Below are 6,508 nucleotides of genomic sequence, written 5' to 3'. Positions count from 1 at the left end.
GTGCCAGAAGGAGAAGAGAAAGAGCAAGAAATTGGAAATCTATCTGAAAAAATAGTGAAAGAGAACTTCTTTAATTTGGTGAAGGAAAGAGACATGCAAATCCAGGGAGCAGAGAAAGTCCCAAATGAGATGTATGCAAAGAGGACCACTCCAAGACACATCATAATTAAAAGACTAAAGGTTAAAGATAAAGAGAGAATCTTAAAAGCAAGAGAAAAGAAGTTAGATACCAGATGGTTGCCAGGTAGGAGTAAGGGAAGAGAATAGGTAAAGAGGTGAGGAGATTAAGAAGTGCAAATAGGTAGTTACAAAATAGCCATGAGGCTGTGAAGTATAGTATAAAAAATGGGGTAGCCAAAGAACATATAGGTATGACCCATGAACATGAACAATGGCAGAGGGATAGCCTGAGGGAGTGGGGGGCAAAGGGGGTAGAAATCGGGAAAACTGTAATAGCATGATCAATAAAATATAGTTTAAAAATAAAAATACTAATAATAATTAAAAAATTACTGTGTACTGGGAAAATGTGCATTGCCTTATATTTCTGGAATTTTCAAAAGAAAGAAAAAAGGTAATAAATAAAAGTAGAAACGAAACAGTAATTTTTCTTCTAGTGCAAAGCCTTTCTTAAGTTAAAAATTAATGTGATAGCAATAAAAATGGTATAATTAATTCTACTTTTAAATATCCATCTATCCATAATGAATCCAGAGATCTCAAAAGTATCAAGCAAAAAAATGACATTATTTGAAGATGAGGGAGTCGAAGGGACAGTATTTGTAATTAGATTATAACTAATTCTTCATCAAGACTCATCAAGAGTAGTTCAAAAGAACTTTATGAACAGCTGGAATATTACTAAAAAATATGCTTCAGATCTGATTATGACAAAAATTACAAATTTATATCCAAGCCTCACAATGAAGTTACATACTATTGTTTCATTTTCAATTTTATTACTAATTAAATATTCTTCATTTATGTGGGACTTACTTTTTTTGTGTATTCTGCTGCTAATAATTTATATTAGAATTGCAATGCTCATTGAAGCTTACATTTCACTGTTACACTTATATTTTGTGTTCTCTGATAAGTTTATAAATTATTTTCAAAAACACATTTCATATTTAGTAAATGTTAAACTATCAGATAACACTAATATTACTAGCCTTTTTAGGAATGCCAATTAGTATTGTTATTTTGTTCTGACAATGTAATAATTAAATAATAATAATGATAATAGAATTAGAAAATAGAGAAGATAAAACAAACACAGAAGGGGAAAGATATTAAATATTATTTAATATTTTATATATTTTTAGAATTTTTAATACAATGTTACAAATCATTTCCTTGATAATCCCCTATGAACCAAATTATTCAATATCTGACCCATCCCAGCAGCCCTCTGGCAGAACCATGCAGTAACCTCCATATCACTGGAAATGCTTACTCAACACTTATTAAAAGAACTCAAGACCTGACTTCCCCTGGTAGAGTGACCATTCTTTTCCTTCCATCTCCCTCTTTTCTTTGTTCCTAATTTATACATTTATTTACAATATTCTTATTGCTCATTCTTAGTACTTGTCTAGAGTCACTATGCTAATAATATTTTTTTATTACACAGTTTTTAATATACTTGCCTTTAAATTGAACTGATAAGAACAGATGCTACAGTTGATCTTAGCCAAAAGGCTGAGAAGCGATATATACTTGCCTTTATATTGATGGGCTACTATTTTAATTTGCATGTAAAGGAAAGAAAGCAGTGAGATCGATAAATGCTGCTATCAACTATCAAGCTATTATGAAATCCAAATGGACAACAATACATTTCTGAAGAATGGGTCACTAAGAACCAAGTGAGGTTCTTAAAGTAGAACCTATTCTTTCATCTCATTGATTAGTGGTAGATTTTTTAGGAATGCCTTATAACAGAGCTAGCCACTGATTCCAATGCTAAAAGTACTCCACTATCTTAGCAAAACATACAGATTTGGATGTAAGTATTTGATGGGAAAAGAAAGAAAAATAGTAATAATTGCAAGAAAAGAGAGAGGAAAAGATGGCGGAGGAGTGAATGGGAGTCACGCTGACCTCCTCCTCCCAAGACCAAACTGGAATTGCTACTAAATAGTGGAGGAATCACCTGGAAAACAATGGAACTATAGTGGGAGAGGAGCCTTGGAGCCGCGGGCAGACAGTGGATTCAACTCTCACACATTCCAACGGGTGAGAAGTGTGGTGGAGGCTCCAGAGGGTGGGCTGGGTGCCCACGGGCACTAGCACCAGAGGATATTGAAACGGCCAGTTAGCTCCCCCCAAGAAGAATGGGGTCTGAATCATAAACAGGGACCTCTAAACTACAGCAGCTAAAACCAGGAAAATACAGACAGAATGCAATCCCGAAAAGCTTAGGGGCACTCTCTGCCAGAGACAGGTGTCTGGGGATGCAAAGAGACATTTAAAGGGCCAACACAAAAATTGCAGTGGCAGCCACTCTCCTTGATCTCTGGGTAGAGGTGGGCTGGTGCCTGGGAAAAGACTGGTGAGGAAAACTTTGTGAAGAGAACTGAGAGGGCTGCAGGTGGAGCCCGGGTGATAACGCACCTCCCACTCTGCAGCTACCATCTCGCTCAGGCATAAGGGAATCAATTAACCTACCTTTTGTGCGCTCCGCACACAGCTTGTGCACGTGTGAGCTTGGGGGCTGAGTGCAGACTCTCTGGGAGAGCCCTGAGGAAAGATTGGAGACGGAGGCGTTGGGGAAAGAACGGGAGGAGGAACCGGGGAGTCCCGACTTCCTCCCTGTTCCATAGTCTCCATTCTGGGCGGGCAAGGCGCACCCCCAAAGAGGCAGAAGCGGGACGCACACGAACCAGACTTCCCACAATTGAAACGCAGTCCACACAGGTAGTGGATCCTTGGGCGAAGGGGACACAGAACTACCCAGAGACCCCTGAGGACAGACTGGAAATGGAGGCATTGGGGAAAGAACAGGAGGAGGAACCGGGGAGCCCCGACTCCTTCTCCTTTCCCTAGTCTCCATTGTGCGGGGAAAAGGACACACACCCAAAGAGCCAAAAGCCGAAAAGCACACAATAGAGAGCCCAAAACGACCCAGTGCAGGCACGCACACTTGCACCGAGTGGCCGGGGATGGTTGGTGAGTGTGTGTGTGGACCCGAGCGGGCTGGCGAGGGCTCGCGTGGGCTGGCAAGGCCTCCCACAGGTTGGCTCCGATGGGGCCTTCAAGGGAGTGCACAGATCGGCCAGCACAGGTGTAAATCGACCCGCGTGGGCCACGAGTGCAGAGCAGGCCGCAGAAATAGTGGATCCCAGGCCAAAGGGGTCACAGAGCTGCCCAGAGTCCCTGGAGGAGAGAATGGAGACAGGACTAACCGGAGAGTCCTAGAGCTGACTTCCTCCCATTTCTGTAGTCTCCATTTGGCAAGGGCAAGCAACGCATCCAAAGAGCCAAAAGCAGGGAAAGCACACAATAGAAGACCCTAAACTGACCAGTGCCGGGGTGCCCGCCAGCCTGGGGGGCCAGACGAGTCCACGAGGTTGCAAAGAAGCCCCCTGGGCTGGGGCAAGCATACACGAGCCCAGGCAGGCGGGGGATCCTGCCGGGCCAGGGAGCGCAATCAAGGAGCCAGCAGGAGAGTACAGAGTGATCCACAGAAATAGTGGATTCCTGGCCAAAGGGGTCACATAGCTGCCCAAAGTAGGAGTCAGACACAGACAGTAGACTCCTGGCAGGCTCAAACAAACGACCCAAGGCCATATAGGATCAAAACTGACATCATCAGAGGCAGCGCCAGAAAGAAAAGTAAAGGAAAAAATAAATAAATAAATAAATAAATAAATAAATAAATAAATAAATAAATAAAAAGACCCGCCTACTACCATAGAAGTTTAATCCACAAAGTCAGGAAATCTAGACTGCCCAATTGAAGCAGAAGCAAAAATAAATAAATAAATAAGTAAATTACTTAACAGACTCTCATAAAAATGGAAAGAAAAATAAGTTCCCCCGAAATGAGTGGAAAAGGGGACGCCCCACAGAGAGAGCTAAATGAAATAGAGGCAAGGGAACTATCAGATACTGAATTCAAAACAATGGTTCTAAGGAAGCTCAATGAGCTCAGCCAGCTCAAAGAGAACTATGAGAAACTGCAGAGAAACTATCAGGATCTTACAGCAAACTATATCAGCCTGGAAAAGGACATAGAAACTATCAAGAAGACACAAGAGGATATGAAGAATACCATTTTTGAATTGAAGAACACAATAGAAGGAATCCAAAGCAGGATGGATGAAGCCGTGATCGAATCAGTGAGATGGAGGATAAGGTAGAAAGAAGCTCCCAGAAAGAACAAGAAATGGAAAAATGGCTCAAAAAGAATGAAGAAGCATTTAGGGAAATGCAGGACAACCTGAAACACAATAACATCCGTATAATAAGGATACCAGAAGAAGAAGAGGAGCAAGGGATAGAGAACCTCCTCGAAAAAGTAATGATGGAAAATTTCCCTAATTTGAGGAGAGAAAGGCTCTCATGGATCCAGGAGGCACAGAGGACCCCACTCAAGAGGGACTCAAGGAGGTCCACTCCAAGACACATCATCATTAAAATGGCAAATATCAAAGACAAAGAGAGAATCCTCAAGGCAGCAAGGGAGAATGAGAAAGTAACATACAAGGGGGCCCCGATACGCCTAGGAGCTGACTTCTCAACAGAAACACTACAAGCCAGAAGGGAATGGCAACAAATATTCCAAGTCATGAAAAGCAAGGGCCTACAGCCAAGGCTGCTCTACACAGCAAGGCTCTCAATTAAAATAGAAAGGGAGATACAGAGTTTCCCAGACATGAGAAGGCTAAAAGAATACATCTCTACCAAACCAGCCCTCCAAGATATATTTGGGGACTGGTTTAAGCAGATGAAGGAAAAGAATGAGACAGAGAGGAACTCAAGTACCAAGAGAAAAGATGAGTAAGTTTCTATCAGTAATATCTCTCAATGTGAATGGACTAAATGCCCCAATCAAAAGACAGAGGGTAGCTGAATGGATAAGAAAACATGACCCACACATATGCTGCCTACAAGAGACCCACTTCAGAGCAAAAGACCTACACAGATTGAAAGTAAAGGGATGGAAAAAAATATTCCAAGCAAATGGGCATGAGAAAAAGGCCGGGGTTGTCATACTTGTATTAGACAAAGTAGATTTCAAAACAAAGGCCATAAATAGAGACCCAGAGGGGCACTTTGTAATACTTAAAGGAAGAATCTATAAAGAAGACATAAACATTGTAAACTTATATGCTCCCAGTATAGGAGCACCCAAGTTTATAAGGAAATTGTTGGATGACTTCAAAAAAGATATAGATAGCAACCCACTGATAGTAGGAGATTTCAACACCCCACTGTCAAAAATGGACAGATCTTCCAAACAAAACATCAATAAACATATTGTGGCGCTGAATGACACACTGAATCAAAGAGACTTAACTGACATATATAGAACCTTACATCCCAAAAAATAAAAATACACATTCTTTTCAAATGCTCATGGCAATTCTTCAAAGATAGACCACATGATAGGACACAAAGCAAACCTCAGCAAATTCAGGAAAATTGAAATAATACCAAACTTTTTCTCAGACCACAAGGGCTTGAAACTGGAAATCAACCTCAAAGAGAAACTTCAAAAACTTGCAAACTCATGGAGACTGAACAGTACACTATTAAACAATGAATGGGTCAATAATGAGATAAGAGAAGAAATCAAAAAATTTCTGGAAACAAATGAAAATGAACAGACAACTGTCCAAAACCTATGGGACACAGCAAAGGCGGTCCTGAGAGGGAAGTTCATAGCAATACAGGCCTGCCTAAAAAACATAGAAACATTTCAAATAAAAGACCTAACACTACAACTTCAAGAACTGGAGAAACAACAACAAATAAATCCCAGAGCAAGTAGAAGGAAGGAAATAGTCAAGATTAGAGCAGAACTGAATGACATAGAGACAAAAAGAACAATTCAAAGGATCAACCAATCCAGAAGCTGGTTCTTTGAAAAGGTAAATAAAATCGACAAGCCTTTAAGCAGACACATCAAGAAAAAAAGGGAGAGGACCCAAATTAATAATATCAGAAATGAAAGAGGAGAAATAACAACTGATACCACAGAAATACAAAGGATTGTCAGAACCTACTATGAACAATTATATGCCAAGAAATTTGAAAACCTTGATGAAATGGACAAATTTTTAGAAAAGTATAATCTTCCAACACTGAAGGAGGAAGAAACAGAAAACTTGAACAGACCGGTAACAGCTGGGGAAATTGAAGCAGTCATCAAGAAACTCCCGGCACACAAAAGCCCAGGGCCGGACGGTTTCCCAGGAGAATTTTACAAAACATTTAAGGAAGAGCTAACCCCTGTCCTTCTCAGACTATTCCAAAAAATCCAAGAGGAGGGAAGACTCCC

The 6,508-nt window shown here is 40.8% G+C and overlaps 1 pseudogene; it reads right to left on the bottom strand.

The window, feature by feature from the left end:
* Positions 1 to 1,594: 1,594 nt before the first annotated feature.
* LOC129072600 (uncharacterized) lies at positions 1,595 to 1,713 on the bottom strand (annotated as a pseudogene).
* Positions 1,714 to 6,508: the final 4,795 nt, after the last annotated feature.

This window comes from Pteronotus mesoamericanus, unplaced genomic scaffold (genome assembly GCF_021234165.1).
Source record: "Pteronotus mesoamericanus isolate MK-2021 breed Mesoamerican mustached bat unplaced genomic scaffold, CSHL_Meso_final contig_32, whole genome shotgun sequence".
Lineage (NCBI taxonomy): Eukaryota > Metazoa > Chordata > Mammalia > Chiroptera > Mormoopidae > Pteronotus > Pteronotus mesoamericanus.
Note: the sequence above shows the minus strand (reverse complement) of the source record. Positions and strands in the feature narration are given on the sequence as shown.